The following is a 22,870-nucleotide window of genomic DNA, read 5'->3' as shown; positions in this document are numbered from 1 at the left end:
CCTGGATGGCGCAGTCGGTTGAGCGTCCGACTTCAGCCAGGTCACGATCTCGCGGTCCGTGGGTTCGAGCCCCGCGTCGGGCTCTGGGCTGATGGCTCAGAGCCTGGAGCCTGTTTCCAATTCTGTGTCTCCCTCTCTCTCTGCCCCTCCCCCGTTCATGCTCTGTCTCTCTCTGTCCCAAAAATAAATAAACGTTGAAAAAAAAAAAAATTTAAAAAAAAAAAAAAAAAAAAGAATGAAAATTCTACCAAGAGCAATGATGGAATCCTAGGGAGAATGCCTTGGTGACCACAGGCAACCCATTCTCCCAGGAATGAAAACAAACAGACAAAAATCAATTCTGGATAGTTTAAGCATGTGAAAATAGTATAGCTATGTCCTTTCCCAGGTTGCTAGAGTTTAATGACTGTGGCAGTTGAAAACCTGCTTTTAAATGGGTGGATGGATTATGAGAGCAGAGTGTACAGCTCGTTTCAAATAAAAGAAGAAGCTTTGTAATTAAAAAAATGCTTAAGGTCAAGTCTGTACCTCCTTATTCAATATTAACAAGCAAACAAACAAAGAACAAAAGTTCTCTGAGTTTTAATACCATGTGTTCAGATCATTTAGTGTGTTTTGCTGTCCACATGAGCTCACTTTCTGGATAATTGGAAAGTTAAGTAATTGCCTAGAAAAGGTAAACATTTGTTAAAGTCCTTAAGAGGAGACTTAACTTATTTGCTACAACTGCAATAAAATAGTAGTTTGTGTCAACATAAAATCCTTCTTGTATCTATCATATGATGTCATGTGGAACTGCCAACACACAGTTTTTGATGTAAGACTTTTTCAATATACTTCATTCATAATCAGGACTTACATTGTGATATCATTTTCCCCCTAAACTCTGAATAAATAAATAAAAGTGTGTTGACTTTGATTTATTTGTGTTTTCCTTAGGCACCTGATGATGATGACAGCTAAGGAAGATTCAATTGACTGGTGTGATTGATAGATTCAAATGGCTAATGACCAAGGAGGTGGGACATTTTCAGTTCCAAATGAATAAGCTAATTCCTTCAGTATTTATGCTCTTCCTTGGGGCTCATGTTGTGCTGCTGGACATGTGTTCCAAAGTAGTCTTCCCTTTATAAGTTTTTTCACTTCGAACAGAATTGTTTCTCTGTAAGCGAGAGCTATATATTCCCCTCCTCCCTTTCTGTACTTCTCACAGGGCTTTTTGGATGTGTTTTAGAAGTGTTGCTGACTAGCTGGCTGAAAAGGGACGGGGAAGAACTTGGATATCGAATTTGAACCAGATCTCAAAGGATTCTGAATGAAAATGCAATACAATGCGACAGCAGAGTCAATAACTCCAGGCACTGAAACCAGCAATGCCGTATACATACAGAAGGGAATGGTCACTGCTTATGTAGAGGAACAACAGCCTGACTAATTCATGCAGGAGGTGAAACTGGGGCCCAGGAGGAGACCCCGAGATTACCAATAGAAAATGTGGCCATTTACCTCACTGTTTACCTGAAGAAAACTTGAAGTGTGAAAGACCTACTTTTGCATCTTTTAGGATCTAAGTGGAATTGGCATGTTTTAGGAAGTGAGTTCTATTTCCTATATTTCATTTCAAGGATTCATCGTCTTCAAGAGCCAACAAAGGGATGTATTTTCCTTAACATTTTCATGTAAGATGATCCATAAAGACTCTTTAAAAGTTCATATGCTCACCTCGTATTTCGGGCTTTGACAAATGATTTTATTATTATGAGTTTTATATACTATTCTTCAAAGAGTAACTCTCTTTTCTTCAATGTTGTTTCATCAATAAAAGCTACTTCTTCTAAATAATTCTCATTGCCCCTTCAGTCTCATGAGAACCTGTGCATAAATCTAAAGGAAGATATTGGGATTTTCAGAGATGGTGTTCAGCGTATATTCTCAATTTTCCTCTCCTTTCCTACCTCCACCCACTTTTCTCTTCCTTACTATGGGAAATTTCTTAGGGAAAGAAATCAAGACTTTCCTGACTGTTCTTAGGCCACAGCAAGTTTTCCTCATTTCACATGTCCTTGACTTCAATGTCTGTAGCTACTACACTGGCCCTGCTCTTCTGTGTGCTGCCTGATAATTATTTTCCACATGCTTCGGGGACACCCCTCTAGTCTCTCCACCAGGTCCCAAGTTCCTCAAGGACAAGGGCTGTCCTTCACCCCTTAAACATCTCCAGTGTAATCTCATATAATTTAGAAATGATTATCAACTAAATGCACAAACAAGGGAAATATATCCATAATTTTCTATGTATTTGGAAACATGGACTACATTGTGCTCACTCTAATCTACATTATTCTCATCAAATTTTAAGTACATTTTCCATTATCCATTTTCCATTATTCCGCTAAGTGAAAATAGCAAAGTCAATTTCAGAGGACATTTTCTTCTAACAGCAAATTATAAATCTACATAAATCTTAAGGGTATTTCTATAGAGTAGGTCAAGAATGTACTATCTGTTAAGGGAAGCTACAGGTAAACAAAATGTATGTTCCATCTCAAGTTATTAACCATCATAAACATTAAGTTATTCACAGAAAATTGGATATAATATGAAATATAAAATAAAACAAATTAAAAGTATTAAGCTCATCTTATAGTTCAAGTTTCCAGACTCTAGCTTTACTCTTTGTCCCCCAAACACCACTCCAACTAAAACAGTCTTGAACCCTTGAACTTCACCTTTCTGCTGTTGTTTTTTCAAAAGAGACATAGAAGTTTTTTCTTCCAGAAAATTGGAGCAAGCAAAATCAAAGATATCATCTGTGATTTTTCATCTTGACTAGTAGAAAAGGGTAATCCTTCTGTAATTTTTTGAAACATTTGTGATGTGGTATATGTAACATTAAATTATTAATGCAGCCCCCCTTCCCCCCTCCCCTTTGGAACTGAGAGTAATTTCCTCTCCAATTTTCCTCTCACTCAGTCAATTCATTTTTAGGCTGGGTCCTCTTGAAGGAACAAAACATTAATTGGATTTGCCATTGTGTCTTGGACTGTTTTGGTGACAATTTTCCGTGACAGGGAAAAAGAGTTGCTAATTCATTGCTTCAGGAAATGAAGGGCTAATAGCCTCACATCTGGTAAATTATGGTCTTCCTGTTCATTGAGGTGGCAACAGTACACACAGCATTATTTGGAATTAAGAAAAAGCAGCGAAGGAAATCAATTTTTACCTTTGCAGTGGATTCAAAAAACGAAAAATCCAGTAACATGTCCTTTATAAAAGCATCCATTGTTGAAGACACAGAATTGAGTCAGCCACAGGGCAATTTGAGCAAAAACCCTTCCAGCATCCTAATGGGAACTTTGACTGGTTGGTGGACTTAGATCACGTGGCTTAGCTTCTTTCTTGCCCCTGAGGGCGGAGCCCTGTCTTGCCACTGGGGGTGGGGCCATGCGCAAATTACCATATTTGCACACACATAATAATACAGTCTTAAAGGCCTCTGGGGAGAATGACAAATAAAGATTGATTTTGCTTTGAGTGGGGATCATGCTGTACATTGGCTGGGAAAGTCAGTCAGTCTCACTTCTGCATGACACCCAGACTTTGATTTGCAAAAAGGAAGTAAAGAAAGGGTGGGTGAAAGTGGAAATTCCCCAAAGGACGTATACAGGATGTGGCAGCCTTCATTATGAATTACAAGAGTTCAGGAACAGAATTTGAAGTGTCTCACCCTTGTCATTGTCCCAATGGTGGTGTTGGGGGTGAATGGCTTTTATCACATCAATACCACATTGCACCACCAACTTGTGAAGTCACCCCGATGACTCTCATATTCGTTCCTGTCCAGGTCCAAGAGAAAATGAACTACGATGACCAAAAAAGTAAACTGGAGGGTTTCAACTGTAGGTATAAGGCGTTGGTGAAAACAAACCTAACATCTGAGAAGGGCACCGGTGCTTGAAAACAGGGCTCTTTCTGTCCTGACAGAGCAGTGACAGCACAGCACAGCATAGATTTACTCCCTCCTAATCCTCTGTAATCCCCAGCTTGGACAATTGATTTCACAAGGGGTCACGCACTCTTCCTATGTATTTCTACTGAGAGCTTTACAAGGTGGACATGTGTCCATCGTGATGCATTTTGACGGCTCCTTTCCCCTAGAGCTGAGACTATTCCTTGACTATGGTAGGTAAGTTTTTGTGTTGTAAATGGAGTGTAGCTAAAGTGTTCCCTTGGTCACAGATCACAGAAAACAGCATGTGCTTAGGAGGGAGAGAGAGAGGGAGAACAAGGCTGTGGATTTAGAAATCATTTTGTTTGTCTAAACCTGGGCCTGGTTCCACACAGAGGACACAAACAGGAAGTGAGAGGAGAAGCAGAGTGGGTTCAAGTCAGGATGTTACACTAAGATCTGCCAGCTGCAGTCAGAACTAAGAGATGTAGGGGGAGCACCATATTTTAGGCTCAGAAACTGGAAAACAAAACAACAGAGTCTGCCTAAGGCTTCAAACACCTGCTGTGTCTGATGCTGTTTACTTGGTTTGACTGTCACTCACGAAATGCCTCATGTTCAGATGATTGTTCACCTGAAGGTATTTAACTAATTGGCTTAAATAAATGATATGTTATATCTAACCTCATCTCTTAAAATCAGAGAATCATCACTGCGATTTTTGAAAATATCCTAGCAAAGCTTAGAAAATTATTTCAGTTGATTGGCTTCTGTCCAGAAACAAATTTGGGGCCCTCGAATAAGTTAAACTTTTCCAGTTTGATTGTTTTCAAGGAAAGGGATAATTCTTTTTGTTTTTAAGTTTTAGAAGAGATGTGGGAATGCAAGAAGATGTAAAATATATAACAATAAACATTATTCTCAAAGTTCAAATCTGGGATAATACATTTTTAAATAGTTTTCACATTTATTATCTCATTTTATCCTTCTGGCAAGCTTGTGATTTTGCAGGTGCTGACATCCCCATTCTGCCATAAGGAAATAGAGGCCAGGACTATGTAAGTCATTTTGCCAAGGCTCTCGACAAGGTCAGAACTAGAACATAACATAACCCTATGATCTTCTCCATTAACCCCATTGCTGCTGAGTTTCATCCCTTTGTAGGGGAACCGGGACTCTTTGTATTTCAGAGACTCCTAATGTGTTCCAGGCACCTTAAGTGGTCGGAAGGCTATGTGTGGGGTGGGGGAGCTTACTAGATGGCAGGCCTTTTCAAAGCACTTCTATATATATTATAATTCATTTAAACATTACCACAAGCTTGTAATATCCAAAACACTGTTTGGAGGTATTTTACAGATAAGAAAAATGATGCTCAAAGAGAAATTTGCCAAATTCCACACAATTCATAAGTGATAGAGTCGGAGTTTGAACCCAGGGAGTCTGGTGCCTAAGTCAGGGCTCTTGCCCCACCATTCTTTATTTCTTCTCTAACTTGTGAACTTCCTTTTTGTCTCCTTTGATATTGAGCACAATCTTTGCCACATAAAAAGCACTTAATAAACCATTTGTGGATTGGGACAGAAGATATGACACCTGACATTTTGTCTACTTGCCTCTGAGCCTTAGGATTGGGTTTTTAACCTCTGCACTATTGATGTTTGGGGCAAAACAATTCTTTGTTTTTTTTTTTTAATATTTTTAATCTTTATTTATTTTTGAGAGAGAGAGACAGAGTGTGAGCAGGGGAGAAGAGAGGGAGACACAGAATCCAAAGCAGGCTCCAGGCCCTGAGCTGTCGGCACAGAGCCCGACGCGGGGCTCGAACTCACGAACCGGGAGATCATGACCTGAGTCAAAGTCAGACACTCAACCAACTGAGCCACCCAGGCGCCCCCAAAACAATTATTTGTTATGGAAACTGTTCTGAGTGTCATAGGGTGTTGAACAACATCCCTAGCCTCTACCCACTAGACACCAGTAGTGCCTCTCCTCACGCCTATCCCAGTTATGATTATCGAATGTGTCTCCAGACATTGCCAAATATCTGTGGAAGTGGTGGGGATTGGAAGTCTTCAGGTTAAGTCGAGAGCACGAGAAGGAGGTACAGTCCTGAAAGGGGGTATGGCTGGTAGGGCCTTTCCAGGAATCCCATGTCAAGAGTATTCTCACTTGACTGCCTTTTCTCAATACAGCCTTGGGAAGGCAATGAAGAGCTCGTGTGTCTTTACCTCCCCTCATGGCAGCTGGGAGATACTGCTTGTTGAGATGACATCCTTGAATCTGGGCAATATTCCAACTGTAGTCAGGAGAGGATGGTGAAGGGGGGCGATGGGGGGTGGATCCCTGAAAGGGACAGGATTGCATAGTGTTACTGATGCTCCTATATGACTACATGCCGGTACATATAGCATATTTCTGAAAAGAAAAGAAAGGAAGGAGGCTTTCTGTGAAGTTAGGGGTCTGATGCCCAGATGAACTGAGAAGTACACACTGGGGAGTCAGGACCTGACTTGGAGATGATGTTGCTTTGATGTATAGCTGTAAGGGACGCTAGATGGAGAAAATCCAGAACTTGCTTATCTTTCAGCATGGGAGACATTTGTGTGTTTTCTGAGTCATCTGACACACAGAGTGTAGGACTTTCCTGATGGATAAGGAAACCTGATGTACTCATTTGTTATAACAATGAGGTCATTGGAAGACCCATAAAACTGAAGTTTGCTATCCAAGTTCGGATCTAGTTTGTTATTCAGATAGCAGTTCCAAGGTTATTTAACAAGTCAGTTTTGACAAGTTGAATTTCTTTATAGGATGTTGGTTGAATTGCAGCATAGCCATCCTGTCATGAATGGTATTTTCAAATGTGTGGAGAAAACCAAAGTTGAGAGGATTTTTCGCAGTGAGATTTATACTTTCTTCAAATGGAAACTTTTCAAATCAGATTTTCATCAGAGATGTAGGAAATAACTCCAAAATCTCCCTAGCCATGTCTAAAAATCACACCAGACCCCCCCCCCAAAAAATGAGAAAGAAGAAATTGCAGATAAGCTTGCACCTTAAAGAGAGCTCAAGATATTTGAAAATCTGGTTACAAATACACCAAATATCTTAACTTCGTTCCCTGAGGTTAAGTGGCAGAAGAGAATGAATGCTATGGAGACAGATGATTCCTAAGGGAAATCACCAACAATTTTTCAAAAGTTGATGAATGAATGTCCTTTTCATCACTCCCTACTGCAACATGGAATACGTAGGATTTAGGGAAGTTCAGGCTGTCGTCCAAATCCCTTCTGGACCTTCACTGAGCCTCATAACTTTTCTGAGCCTCATTTCCACATGTAAACATGTAGATAATACCTATTACATAAGGCTTTTTGATGCCTAAAAAAGATATTTTTGAAATTTAGCAAAATACTTGAACTGGCCACTCCATAAATAAAAGCTATTATCATAATATTATTACCCCTAATATCTTTATGACAGCATGTTTAGACAAGTGGACATCTTCTTTTCCAAGATTTGAAGTTGCATTTTATTCTTCCTGTGAAACTACGATTTTTTCCTATTTTCCTGAGATGTATACAGAAAGAAGATGAAGGGAAAATGACTAATTTTTTACAGTTATTGGAATCATGTTAAGAAGTTGCTAATTACTACATTATACATTCTGAACAATGGATATGTTTCATCACAGAAGAGCACACAAGTTGGTTTCCATAGCATCAAATCACAAATAGTGACTGAACACAATCTACTCTCATATCCATCAATTTCTTGCCAACTTAACAAAATCTCAATTCACCATTTGAGGACCCTCTGCAAAGGGATTCCAACATTTTGAAAATTCAAATACTTACAAGGTAAATGAGATTTTATTACTTAATTTTATAGGAACTACCTAGGGTGGTTGAAGTGATATTCCACTAAGATCCCCTGATCAAGATGGACCTGACCGTTTGACTCATAGGACAAAAAACATACCTAGCATCTTTTCTTTTTGTCAGGCAGCCAGATAACTAGTGGATAGACACATGCATTTAACACCATCCTTCTTTCCCCCACCTTGGTCCCCAATGTCAGTACAAGAAGAAGAAGAAGAAGAAGAAGAAGAAGAAGGATGAGGAGAAATGGAAGAAGAAGAAGAGGAGGAGGATAAGGAGCAGAGGAAATTATTAGTTCATAAACATAAGGAGAACCAGTGGAAAAAGACAGTAATGGATAAAAGATTTTGATACATTTTTGAAAACTGGAAAAGGGTAGATGTAAACGGAAAAACAGAATGGAAAATCTAAGCACCTGTCAACCAGAGAAATAAGAAGTGAGCTAATTCACTCTGCAAAACCCCAGAAAGGCTCAGAATTTGAATGATTTAGGTTCAGCAGAGGATGGAATTTAGGGGAAGATATGGATCCTGGTCTCTGCCTGCACCCCATACAAACACGTAGCTATATTAAACCACTCTCCCAACAACAACAACAACAACAACAACCACACACACACACACACACACACACACACACACACACCAGATGGATGAAAGGATGGATGGATGGATGGATGGATGGATGGAACCAGAGGATTATACTCTGGAGAAACCAAACAAGGGAGGTTCTTAATGGGGGGAATCAAGAAAAACAATGCTGGGAATGGCCTTCCCTCAGCTACTCTTTCTCTATCCGCTTCTAGGGTTTATAGTTTTCTCAGTTGTCAAACCCATGCTGCTCCCTCTACACCTACCCTCTTGCTCCATTTCTGGCAGAAGTTGATTTTTTTCCTGGATAACCACAGAAAAAAAGTTTCTAGGTAAGCATTCTGTGCTCCTCAATGGAAAGGGTAGGTCATCCACCCACCAAGGACCTACAGTGGTCCCTGTCAATTACCACCCCCCTTATGCATTTAGTACCAGCATTGTTTGAGCAGCTCATTCTTACATATAAATGAACAGACAAGAACCAGAGACATAAAGACCAAAACAAACAAAATAAGCAAATAAAACTCAGATAGACAAAGAGGACCTAGATGGATCAGAGTCAATACAGAAATCAAAAGTAAACTTAAAAAAAATTATAATATATTAAAGATGTGAAAATAAAATTCAATCCATAATATAGATACAGGTCACTTTTCAAAAAGGATCAGAGAACAAGAAATAATTCTTATTTATTAAATACAAAAACTGAAACTAAAAATTAAATAGAAGTTTGTAAGGGTTAAGGAACTCTCAAAAGTAGAACAAAATGAAAAGAAAAAAAGGAAAAGGGAGGGAAAAGATAAGAAAAAATAAGGAATCTGTCTCCAGAGTTTAACAGCTAATAATTAAGAGCTCTATAAAGAGAAGGGGAAAAAATGAAGGGAAGATATTATCAAAGAAGCAATTTTTTAAATTTCCAGAACTGAAACTTGTGTGTCTCCCTATTGAAAAGGCACAGGGATGTAGTTAGTGCAATGAGTGAAAAAAGACAAAACCTCAGGTAGGTCATGAAAAAATTGAGGACACTTGAAATTGGAAAGAGATTCTAGAAGCTTCCAAAAGAGAGGAGGGAAACAGTCAAATATGCAAGAATGGTCTTTGGTTTCTTAATAGCAACTGAATCTTAGAAGACTGGAACAAAGCCTGAAAACTTCTGAGTGATAATGTGTTTCAACCTAGAATTCTATTTCCTTCCAAACTATCAATTATAAGGACAAAACATTTGCTTTTTAAAATAATTTTGTCATGCAGGAAATGGTAAAAACACAAAACAAACACCCCACCTTCCTTTTTATTCTTTCTCAGGAAGCTATCGGTGAAAAGGTTTCAGCAAAACCACAGGGTAAACCAAGAAAGAAGATGCCACAATTACTCCTTAGCAGAGAGAGCTGGAGAGGAGCAGCAGGGTGACTGCGGACAGGTCTGGCAAATGACCCACCTGCAAGGGAAGGAAGGAAGTGGGGCTCCAAGAAAGAGGGGAGCAGCGGGGAGATGGGACTAATCTGTTTCAGCGAATGGATTATCAACAGCCTTGTGGCGGAGATATTGGGATGACTGGAAAATAATTAATATGAGGGGTACCTGGGTGGCTCAGTCTGTTGGGCGGCTGACTTCAGCTCAAGTCATGATCTCACAGCTTGTGAGTTCGAGCCCCACGTCCGGCTCTGTGCTGACAGCTTGGAGCCTGGAGCCTGCTTTGGATTCTGTCTCCCTCTCTCTCTGCCCCTCCCCCACTCACACTCTGTCTCTCTCTGAAAAATAAACATTAAAAAAATTAATATGTGGTAGCACAAGGTGAGTAATTTGCCCAATGTTACCGGTCTGGCAAATGACAGAGCTGGGATTATAACTGAGCAGTCTAGTTCCAGAGCCTGGTTCCAGGACCTGGTACAACACCACAAGGAAATGACCATAGTACGTGCTCGTTTGCATGTCATTTGTGAGGGTAACTCTACTGTTGATACGATCATAAATTCTGGCCTAACTTGGTTGGGAGATAGTGTTAAGGAAAGCTAAGAGAGAGAGATCTAAATCCTTGTAGTCCATACCTAAAATTATCAATGGAAAAACAGCAGGGCATGCATTATTTTAGAACATGGTATTAAAGGCAAAGAAGAAACAGAGAAATTGAAGATTTGCCTCTAGGAGTAGGACTCAGGTGTAGAAAAGGATGGAAAGTGAAAACATCCATTTTTCGTTGTTAGCTGTTTTATGCTATTTGAATTTTAAATTCTACACTGATTACTCCGGTTAAAATAAGATTAATGATACAACAGTTCAAAATCAAAACAAAACTTTTTAAGAAGAGGTTTTGTAGTGATTGACAATTGCCTTTTATAAGCCTTTGGGCAGAAAAGAGGCAAAACTATTTGTTGGGAATGGTAGTGTAGTTCAATCTTCAAATTACCTTGTACATCCCAGTATATATTTTTTAAAGAGTTTTTTTAACATTTATTTATTATTGAGAGATAGAGTGTGAGCAGGGGAGGGGCAGAGAGAGAGGGAGACACAGAATCCGAAGCAGGCTCTAGGCTCCCGCTGTCAGCACAGAGCCCGACATGGGGCTGGAACTCACAAACTGCGAGATCATGACCTGATAGGACGCTCAACCGACTGAGCCACCCAGGCACCCCCATCCCAGTATATTTTTAAGTAAAAGTTTATATTGCTTCATCTGTGATCTGTGGGTAATGATTTACTCATTGAGTACCAGGAGTCAAGATCAAGATCAATTTTATCTCATTATCTCAATCATATCAGAAAACATCTTGTCAGAAGGTAATATCTCATTCATAATATCAGAAGAGTGACAATACAGTGGGGAACATACGTGCTCTGTGTCTGGGCACTAGTCAGATAATGGAGACTCAGAATAAAATTGCTCTCATGGCAGGGGCGCCTGGGTGGCGCAGTCGGTTAAGCGTCCGACTTCAGCCAGGTCACGATCTCGCGGTCCGTGAGTTCGAGCCCCGCGTCAGGCTCTGGGCTGATGGCTCAGAGCCTGGAGCCTGTTTCCGATTCTGTGTCTCCCTCTCTCTGTGCCCCTCCCCCGTTCATGCTCTGTCTCTCTCTGTCCCAAAAATAAATAAACGTTGAAAAAAAAAAATTAAAAAAAAAAATTGCTCTCATGGCTGAATGAGCAGGAGGCCTAGTTATCAGAACCACTAGAGAGCAGATAACCCCAACGAACATGCTGCCATTTTCATCGGGTTCACAAAAATGAATAAGAACAATTATACATGTCCTGAATACCTATTCAGCACTGTTCTTAATGTTTTTTTATATTTTAACTGATTTAATACCACCACATCCCCGTACGTCAGGGGCTACTCTTATCTCCATTTTACAGATGGGGAAAATTGTTATCAAGGAGACATCAAAGACCTTGCGTTGGCCCACAGTTAGTACATAAGTGAGTAGATGTTGGAACCCAGGCAGCTTGGTCTGGATTGGAAACCAGACAGCTTGGTTGCTCAATTTATTCAGCAACAAAAAGGAATGGGGTACTAATACCAGTTGTAAAATGGATGAGCCTTGAATACATGCTAAGCAAAAGAAATCAGACAAAAAAAAAAAAAAGGGCTGTACATTGTATAATTCCATTTATATGAAATGTCTAGAATACACAAGTCCATATGGACAGAAAGTAGTTTGGTAGTTCCTAGGCCATGGGGAGAGAGTAAAATGGGCAGTGACTACCTATTGGGTTGAGGTTTTCTTTGGGGTGAAAAATTGTTTTGGAGCTAGATAGATCTAGTACTTACACAACACTGTGAGTGCGTGTACTAAATATCACTGAATGATAAACTTTAAAATGATCCAAAAAATAAAAAAGTAAAAAGTAAAAAATAAAATGGTCAATTTCATGGTATGTGAATATCATCTCTTTAGATAGATAGATAGATAGATAGATTGATAGATGATAGAGGATAGAAAGATAGATAGATAGATAGATAGATAGATAGATAGAGAAGAGAGATAGACAGATAGGCAGATACAGATATACACACACACATACAAACCAACCAGCAGAATGCATTTGGAAGATTACGGTTCCCACAAATAGCCAGATAGCTGAAGCTCAGGGGCCACATGTCCACCGGGGGTTTGCCCACTGGGGTGTCTGTACAACTCCCAGAGGTGCTGTCTCCTGCCTCAGGGAGCAGGGAAGGGGGCCTGGTGTATGAGACCTGTAGCTAGTGGCCTCACCTGAAGTGACAAACTGGGGAATCCTAAGCCCTGGAAATCATTTGAGGAGCTAGAAGCAGGAGCTATATACCAACAGGCAGGGACATATTCTAATATCTTCACAAGCTAATGCCAGCTGAATCTCAACTCTGATCAGAGCCAAACTCTGGGTAAACTTTCAAAACAAGCGACATACTCTCTTTGTTCATATGACACGTAAACAATCAGTTCCATATCCGTGGCTTATGCTAGGGTCCCTCATGGTGACTAAGAGAAAACATCAAAGGTGTTTTTGCTTAAAACGCCTTCTCTCTGGACTTTGCAGCGTCCTTCTGCACAATGCTCTGAACCTGAAGATTTTCTCTCTTCCCCGAGTGAAAACAAAGCCCCCAGATGTCATACTACACAGGCCTGGGACACTGGCACCTCAGCTCATTGGTCAGAATCCACCAAGAAGTGAAGCTCCATCATGAATGCAGAAAAGCATCCACTCCTTTGCCTGCTCAGGCGACACGCAGCTCCAGGAAAACACCTCTTGTCTTTTGCTCCATAAAGCCTTGCCTGTCCTACGTGTGGTAGTTCTGGCTCTCCACCCACTTTTCCACAGCCCTCCTCCCCCTGCTTTGGGATACTTCTCTGTAGTGGGTTCCTTCTGCCTTTCCCACATTCACCTGCTTTGCTGAATGAACCTGCAAAAGAATGGAAGTTAGGAGTTGGTAAGGAGGGACACAAAATGAGAGAAAAACACACTGTATCCACTTGTTCATTTTGCTCTGTGATGTATAAGGCTCAGATGTCTGACTTCATAACTTCTGGAGACGGGCTATTGGCCTCAGTTTTGCACCCGAGAACACCAGTAATCCTCTCTTCTCCTGGACGCAGGGATAAAGATGAGGAGGAATAATAAGCACCCGCTTCTCACCCCTTCCAGTCTCCCCTGTCTGTAAATAATGTAACTGGTTGAGCAGAGAGCTAACTGGTCTACAGAATCGTTTTTCAGAATTATTTACGTTGCTACCCCATGCTAAGCAGATGCCAGTGCAGATGGCTGCCAGATAAAAATTTAAGATCACATTCACTTTGATTTGTGAGAATTTTAGTAAAATTAAGCTTTGAAATCAACGTATGCTTTTAAAATACTGCATTCGTTATAAAATGCCATTACGCACACCCTCATTTAAATCATTTTGCTTGCGTTGGTGAGAAAATGTTAATGCCTTAAAGAGTCTGGCTGATAAACGTAGGCCGTTTTCCTTGGAGGGAGAGAGGGCGCGAGACCATTGGCACACGCTACTCTTTGTTTTCTTTGGCTGTTTGAACCCTCTTAGGGAGGTACAGGGCCTGGGGGTGTGAAAGTGAGATCCATTTCAGAGGGCACAAAGCTAGAGACAAGAAGGCGGTGACCAAGAAAAATCGATAAGTATCAGAGTCCATGCTTAATGCTGAAACCCGATCATAACTGAATCTGTGCACCGCCCAGTCACCGTGATTTGAGAAGCAAGAAAGGCCACGAGAGGTGTGGCGAGATTAAATAAAGCGATACGCGTGAAATTAATCTGTAAATTGTAAAGCGCAGGGTGTAGTGCTGAGAATTGCCAAGTGCCATGTATTTGTATTCTTATCACAGAAGGCGGGCTCTGTGGGGAGAGTTTTTATTAGGTACGTTGGGAAGAGAAAATAAAAGAAATAGAATGCACAGTCCTTGTGCTTAAGGATTTTGCAGATTAATGGAGAAAATGGGGCAAAGAAGCTAGCTCCAGAAAATAATGCATCAGGTGCAGAAAAAAAAGTCCATACCTATAAGCCAATAGGCCGCAGAATGTAGGAGTGGTCAGAGAGAAGGCTTGTGTTGAGTGAAGAGTCTTTAGTTCGAGAGGGAAGCACTCAGTCCTCATTCACATTCTGTTTTAGCTGTTTTTCTTTCTCTCAAGTTCTTGGTGTTGTCAAGAGCTTTCAAGGGCATTGTTTTCCTTAATTCCCACAATAACTCATGTCCCATTCATTTTACAAATGAAGAAGCTGTGGTTCAGAAGAGTTAAATAAACTTTCCCAAGATGACACGATTAAGTGACCAAACTTGGGTTTAAAGCCAAGTGAATCTCTCTGATACTGAAATCACTTGGCCACCTGGCTTCACTTTGGAGGAATATGTGTATTCATCAACTCTTCTTTAATGGAATGAGAAATAGCATCTTGGGGCCAATGCTGCTGATCCCAAATCCTCCATGCCCACGGACTCTGAGGTGCAGGGGGAGCTGCTGGTGAGCTTGGCTCTGCTCGCTAATGCCAGATGCTTGAGAGACATCTACCAAGGAGAAGTCACAGGTCACTTTGTTTTCTTGATAGAACTTGTAAAAATACTCAGGTGTGGTGCCTTGGTTCTCATGCCTGAAGAAGAAGAAGAAGAAGAAGAAGAAGAAGAAGAAGAAGAAGAAGAAAGAGGAGAGGAGGAGGAGGAGGAAGAGAAGAAGGGGAAGAAGAAGGAGGAGGAAGAGGAAGAGGAGAGGAGGAGAAGGAGGAGGAGGAGGAGGAGGAGAAGAAGAAGAGGAAGAAGGAGAAGAAGGAGAAGAAGGGGAAGAAGAAGGAGGAGGGGGAGGAGGAAGAGGAGAGGAGGAGGAGGAGGAGGAGAAGGAGGAGGAGAAGAAGAAGAAGAAGAAGAAGAAGAAGAAGAAGAAGAAGAAGAAGAAGAAGAAGGGGGAGGAGGAGGAGGGGAGGAGAAGAAGGAGAAGAAGAAGAGGAAGAAGGAGAAGAAGGAGAAGAAGGGGAAGAAGAAGGAGGAGGGGGAGGAGGAAGAGGAGAGGAGGAGGAGGAGGAGGAGGAGGAGGAGGAGAAGAAGAAGAAGAAGAAGAAGAAGAAGAAGAAGAAGAAGAAAAAGAAGAAGAAGAAGAAGGGGGAGGAGGGGAGGAGAAGAAGGAGAAGAAGAAGAGGAAGAAGGAGAAGAAGGAGAAGAAGAAGGAGGAGGAGGAGGAGGAGGGGGAGGAGGAGAAGGAGGAGGGGAAGGAGGGGAAGGGGGGAAGAAGGGGAAGGAGGGGAAGAAGGAGAAGAAGAAGAGGAAGAAGAGGAAGAAGGGGAAGAAGGAGAAGGAGAAGAAAGAGGAGGAGGAAAAGGAGGAGGAGACCAAGTGGGGAGAGGGAGAGGAGGAGGAGGAGGAAGAAGGGGGAGGAGAAGAATTGAACATTCTGTGGCTCTCTTGTACCATGTGATTTGTATATACATTTTGTTTCTCCTTCTAGAGTGTTTGCTTCTAGAGTTTGCATCTTACCTCTAACCATAGCTGGGTGAGTTGTTTTTGTATTCTTCAAGGCACCTTGCACGTGGTAGGTACTGACAAAGGTTTGTTGGATTGCTCTAGCCATGGGGCAATATGGTACAGGAGTTAAGCACACAGTCTATAGTAGAAAACATGACATCAAATTCCACATCCATTACTTACTGGCTATAAAGTCAAGCTGCTTGATATCCTTTTTTTTGTTGTTGTTATCTTATCTACAATCTGGGGAATTAATAGCACCTACTTCATGCAGCTGTTGACCAACTAAGTAAACTTGTATAAAATGCCCAAAACAGTACTGGCATATAGTAAGTGTCAGATAATTGTATTTAATATATTATTTAATACAATTATATATAGTATCAAAAAAAGAGAAAGGAAAATACTTAAATAATCTTTACATATTGGATAAATTCTTATATAATTTATGTAATACAAGACCAAATGATCTCTAATCCAGATATTGCCATTTAGGATTTGAGTCTTCTGGGTACTGATTTTGGTTTATTTGTTTGTATTATCTGGAGATGAAAGAAGCAAAAAAGCATACAAATATGTGGAGGTAAGTGCCAACTCTCAATATTCTCCACATTGTACTGTGGGGAACATTTAACATCTGACTTCCCTAATGATTCTTCTATCAGAATAGTAAGAATGTTTATTATGTTTTATGGGTTACGCATTAACCCACTCCTTCCCTAATATTCAGGCTTCACCAGGTCTCCTGATCCTTGGTGAGACTGGAGGTAAAGATGATGACGCTATCACTGTACCCCCACTCAAAGATAAGAGTTCTCCCTTAGCCTCTTAGCGCTCCAATTAGGTTCCAACTGAAGCCAAGTCTTTTTCTTTTATATACTTAGATTATAAATTAAACATATCTGTTGCAGGGTTACAAATCTCCTCCCATTCCATTTATATGTGCCGGGGAAATGCAGCTTCCTGATTTTGTGACAAAATGCTCTCATTGTCATTAAAAATCTCCACCCACTGGTAGCGGCGTTGGAGAATAAAGCTTTCCCCCAAAACAAGTTTGCTTGATTTTGTTTTCTCAAGACTGGTTGTAGTTAATACGATCACTGAAATAGTTTACACATCCCAGATTCTTATGAACACCTTTCTTGCCACTGTCCTTGCTCCATGTAAGAAGGTGCCTGGGTGTGTGCTGAAGGCCTGCGTGAGCTCCGGAACTGGCCTCTTGCTCCTGTGGTACCATAGCAATGCCCTTGTCTCTCCTGACACCACCTTCTGCTGCTGGTTCCTGATCCCCACATTTAAGCTAATTAGGGTCCAGTTTCCTCCTTGCTGACTTCTTCACCTCTCCTGACAGTGTTGGCCTCCTGAGGTCTTGGTGTGACTTTATTTTGGTTCCCTCATCCAGGTAGTCTGTCCTAGCCTTCCACCATGGAAGACTTTTCCACTAACCATGGTTTTCCCTTATGGTAGTCCCAGATTCTCAACAGTGACACATGCCCCATTGGGAGCAAGTAGGAATTGCTGAATCCTCCCCCACACTACTTGAAAACCAGTAAAATGGTTTAAGAAGAGCTGAACTTGAGCATTCTGTCTGTCTGTCTGTCTGTCTGAGCAACGGGCACTTTAGGCCCTGTCTCTACCCTCCCCTGCTGGTGCCCCGGGAGCCTGTAGGGCACTGTTTTCTCATAGTCTCAAGACAGAAATTCAAACCAGGCCCCTCTACACTCTTCAATTCCCCAGCATGCCATTTCTTTTGCACTTTCTAACTCTCTTCTAGCTGTATCCAGATCAATTAAAAACTACATCTTTAGGAAATTCAGTGAGCCCTTGAAGTGTGCTATACACGGCCAGACACGGTGACTACAATGCTGAATGAGGCACATCCTCTCTCTTCATCTACTGGGGGGTTGGGATTACATAAGGAAGGTATTATAAAAATACTTATTTTATAGTTGCATGCTGACAGAAAGGCTTCCTGGGCACCCAACATTTGACCTAGACTGGCAGATGGGGTTTCAGAGGAGGCTTCTTGGGGTAAGAGTCATCTGGTTTTCTCTGACTCCACCCAAAAGGCCTGAATTGTGAATGTCTTGTTAATATCCCAGAGGCCCCGGGCATGGGGACTTCTTGAGAGTTCTGCCACTTTGGAGCTCTGGGCCCAAATAATTTTTATCTTATAAATTCACTGATGAGGGTATGTAGGCCCATTGCCTCTGACCATCACTTTGTCAGACTAAAAAAAATATCAGTCATCTAGTTTACATCTAGGGCGGAACAGCCCATAGGAGATGAGCTCTTTTAGGAGATTCTGAGCATTCCCTCAGCAGAAGAGCCAGAAATGAGAACAGCTGTTCTCCACAGAGTTTTGACATTTCTGGTCTTAGTAAACTATACAAAAGTTGAAAAGGAAAAAAAAAAAAAAAAAAAACAGAGGAGGCGGAGGAGAACAAAAATAGGAAGGTATAGGGTCCACCAACAATGGCTTGATTCTGATATTACATAAAAGAGGTTGGAATAAAACAATTCTGTTATCCAAACTTAACAATTTTAATTATTACACTCTGGTTCACAGTTGAAAATATAGTCTCTCCCCCCACCCCCATCCTTCTCCTTTCCCCAAGTTCTGCAATTTAGTGCGATCATATCATTGGAGTCATTGTTTTCCCCATCAGTCACATGTTTTGTTATTTTATTTAAATATGGAATCAGGAATTCACATTGAAGCGAAACATCTTGTTTCCTATGGCTGAAAGCCAGAAAGAGCCTGTCTTTGGAAGGCTGATCACAAAACACAAAACAGCGTTTTTGTATAAAGTCTGTCCTTCTTGATTTCACCACGTGATTAGTAACCGATCATGACTGAGCCACTAGACTCGTGCATACAGAGAAACTAACAGCTTAGGCACCTTAATACTCTGTATATCAGAATTAGTACCTATTGAAGAAGATTGGATTGCAAATATGGCATCTGCATTTAAGAAAAACCTAAGGTTAAAGCAGAGATTTCGCCCTCGGACAAAAGGATAAAAACTTGTCTTGCACTATGGAGGTCCGACTTTTCTGTCATGTCTTCAGAGCTCGTTCAGTCTTCATATATCCCTTGCCCATCACAGAGCAGCGTGCTCTGTGGCACTGATTCTTGGGAAAATACCCAAGCTGCAGATTAACCCCTAAGCAGCTCAACTATTTTCTCAATGTCTTCTTTTTTTCAACCACCATTAAAATGGAGAGTTTGCTGGAGAAGGTTAATGAAGTAACATTTCATGAAACAGACGAATTTTGATGAACAGTTTGATAAGAGGAAGACGTCCTCAAACTCAGCCAGTCACATCCGTATTAACTCCACCGTGAAGATGTCCTAAAGAGGGCAAACATGCAACATTTCTCTAGAAGGAAACCTGCTTTTCTCCCTTTCACCCAGACTCCAAATCTCCATGACTTCTACTCTTTCCTGACTCCCCGTATCCAGTTAGCCAAGAGCCCTTATGGATTTTTAACATTAAATGTCACTCGTGTCTGGTTCTCATTCTGTTGCATCTGTCCACAGATGCCTGGTTCATTCTCTTAAAATAGCATTGACATCATATCAGTCCCCTCCTCTTCATCAAGAAGAGAACAAGAAAGAAGCTCCTGACTACAGTGTCCGAGAAGCAGCCTGAGCATAGCCCTCCATTACTTACCTCTAATAACAACAGGGACCCCTATTCTTGTCAGACTGATGTAGTCATTGTTTTTCAGGTATGCTTTCTTTTTTCCCATTATTCCTTGTGCCTGAAGCACCTAATTCTTGTCATTCAAAATCTACCCTTCCTTCACATCTGGTGGAGATTCTTTGTGATAACTCCTCTACTCCGTGGCTTGGTACTTAAGCACACAGGCATTGGAGTCAAGCTTTCTCGCAGTGCAGGTTCTCACAACACAAAGAGGTTTACTGAACTGTTCTTAGGATCAGTACCCTTGACGGAGGAGAGAAAGTAATACTGTACAGAGGGAGAAGTTGAACTGCAATGCAGTTGCTACAGAGGCTTCAGCCAATCCTTCTGGAAGCTCTGAGTCTGGGATGACTTTTTCAGAGTTTTCCAATTGAGGCAATCGTATACCCCACCCCCACCCCAGCCCAGCTACACCTTAGGTGAGGCAGCTCCTTTCAGGCAAGGACAAGGCCCGGAGATCCCTGCTTTAGGGGAAATGAGTGCCTTCTTTGGTCCTGAAAGAAACTCTGGCCAGCACACCACAGTGTCTGTCACAAAACTGTGTTCACACTGGCCCTTTCACTTACAGCTGTGTGGTTGCAGGTGAGTTGCTTTCTTTTCTTCTTCGTCTTCTTCTTCTTCTTCTTCTTTTCTTCCTCTTCTTCTTCTTCTTCTTCTTCTTCTTCTTCTTCTTCTTCTTTTTAATTTTAGAGAGAGAGAGAGAGAGAGGGCAGGGGAGACAGGCAGAGGGTGAGGGAGAGAGAGAATCCTAAGCAGGCTCCGTGCACAGCACGGGCTCGATCCCACAACCCTGGGATCCTGACCTGAGCTGTAATCACGATTCCAATACTCAGCTGATTGAGCCACCCAGGTGCCCCTGCAAGTAAGTTTCTTAACTTACCCATGCCCTTAGCTTATTTCACAAGAGTGAAGAAAATAGTACATTTTCTTTTTTCCTAAAGATTATATGAGATAATCCATGAAATGAGTGAATCAAAGAAAGAGCTCAAAAAATGTTAATTATCATTATAACATTTATCACCATGATTACTAGACATTTACATATGCTGCCTTACATTGCCCTTTAAAAGTTTTTAATTATGGCTCACTTCACAATTATTCACAGCACATAACCACTCAGAATCATTGAACTAGTTTATGAAATCTCTGAGGGCAGAGATGGTGTCTTTCTATTTTTACACTGCCTCCTACATCTCCCACACAAGAACATCTTTGTGAATTTGTTTGATTTGATATGATCTGGATTTATCTTTGAGGTCATGCATTAGCAAAGAGAGATACAGTTATAAATTCAGTACTTAAAGGAGAGTTACAACCTCCCAGCTCTGAGATCCGCTGTTTGAATCAACATTCATTATCAGAAAATATGTCTGTCCCCAAAGAGATGTGTCATGTGGTCATTTTAAGTTCCATTCTCTTCACCTTGTCTTCAGTGCCTTAACTCAGGGCCTCCCCACTGCCTGCTTCTTTGTCCTCGGTCTATCCCTCATCTCTAGTTATTTCCCAAACTGCACTATCATTTCACGTTACAAATCTCATCAGGTGATTCTTTTAGTTCTCTTCTGGCTTTCAGAATCAAGTCCAAAACCCATGGTATTTGGAAGATCATTGCAATGGGTCTTCTGAGGACTGCCCCCCCAATTCCCCAGCTTTCTAGTCCCCAGTGATACCCTTTTTCTCCAGTGAATGGATGCTGAGCTCCAGCCTCACTGACCTACTCATTTTCTGCACCATATCGGGTAGCCTTTCTTGCCTTTAAAATTGCTTTTGCCTCTTTTTTAGTGTGCCCTTGCCCTCATTTCTCCAACTGGCATATAGTTGGTGAAATCAATATATGATAAATAATGCATACATGCATTTAGAATTTGCCAAATTCTAAAGTAGTTCTGTGTCTTTGAGATACAAGGAGAGTGGCATCTGGCATTCTGAAAATACATGAATAAGTAATCATAAAGAAATAATAATTTTTAAGAACTCAGTCTACTGAGTCTACTGAGCTGTTTGCAGATCAGCTGAGCTTCAGTAGCTTGGGCCAGGAAGATGCCTTTTGTGGCCAGGGAACATGTAGGTTTCTGGTTCACATCCCAGTCATGATCCTGTGAAGAGCTCCTGGGAGACTACACATGGGTAAAGTCTTCAGTCTTAGCATGACTGGGCACCCAGTTGGCAGTCATAACCCAAGTAAAGGGTAATGCAAGTGACTGCCTTGGTGCACGGTTAGTTACTTAACCAAAGGGTTAAGCACTCAGGATTCTAGAGGCACCTGCAGAGGGAATTATCCATCAACCAGGCACATAAGCGAAAGGGACAAGCTCATGAAAAAAAAAAAAAAACATCACTCTGAAGATGGGTAGCTTGGAGGAGGTGAGGGACACAAACCAAACACCCTTCCTTTATGAGTCACTTTCGAAGGTTATTTAATTTTTTTTTTTGCTTTGTTTTAAAAAATTATGAGTTAAAAGGCTCAAACAGCCTAGGGAAGTAAATCCATGCATACTTCTAACATTAGTTAATATTTACTAAGAAATCATAGGTTACAACAAATTAAACTTTTTGGCATTCTTACTGAGCTTTTCTGGCCAACCATGTTAGTGACTGTTCCTACAGATAGTTTATAACCTTATTTTTTACCCTTCTAGAGCAACCAAAGTGCACAGAGTTAGAAGAACTCTGGGTTCACGTGGTTCTTAAGCCAGGGTCTTAAGAAAATGGATTGGAGGTTGGAGAATGGGTCAGGGTGAACAGGCAGACACTAGACATGCCCACTAATAACTGGGAAAAGTGAGTTAAATTTCTCCTTGTTTGAGGTGGAATTCCTTCATATAAACCTGGGCACCCTCAGAGAGAAATGCTTTATAGTCCAAACTGATGTTTATTTTGGACTCCGTTTCTCTTTCAGCTTTCAGTTGTGACCTTAGGAATGAGCTCACAATTGGAAGCAAATCTGTCTTCTGTTTCTACTGTTAAAGAATTACCTACCCACTGAAAAACCACATAGGATTAACAATGGCCTTGTCCCAAATATATGCTTTTTGGAATTGTACAAGCTGTATTTATGATGCTAGCAAGTTTCAGTTCAACTGCTGAAATATTTCAATAAGAGTGATTGAATTCTTAGTAAATGGAATGCTTCCTCTGTTCAATTTTGGCCTGTTGAATGCTGGAAGGTGGGTAGGTCTGACCCATTCATTACACATATCTGGGTGATAGGAAAGGCAGGCCTTTGGATTTTGATGCCATGTATGTTTTTGGCAGTATCTCAGACTGAAATACTATGAATCAAAAAATGGCCTTTAAAA

At 41.1% G+C, this 22,870-nt stretch overlaps 1 long non-coding RNA gene across 1 annotated transcript; it reads left to right on the top strand.

Annotated features, from left to right (window-relative positions):
* Positions 1–586: 586 nt before the first annotated feature.
* Positions 587–1,836, top strand: LOC147572472 (uncharacterized). Its single transcript, XR_015246178.1, has 3 exons — positions 587–817; positions 940–1,019; positions 1,235–1,836. It is a non-coding gene; the product is annotated as an uncharacterized LOC147572472 (long non-coding RNA).
* Positions 1,837–22,870: the final 21,034 nt, after the last annotated feature.

The sequence above is a fragment of the Puma concolor genome, chromosome E4 (assembly GCF_028749965.1).
Source record: "Puma concolor isolate L17-30 chromosome E4, mPumCon1.1.hap2, whole genome shotgun sequence".
Taxonomy (NCBI): domain Eukaryota; kingdom Metazoa; phylum Chordata; class Mammalia; order Carnivora; family Felidae; genus Puma; species Puma concolor.
Note: the sequence above shows the minus strand (reverse complement) of the source record. Positions and strands in the feature narration are given on the sequence as shown.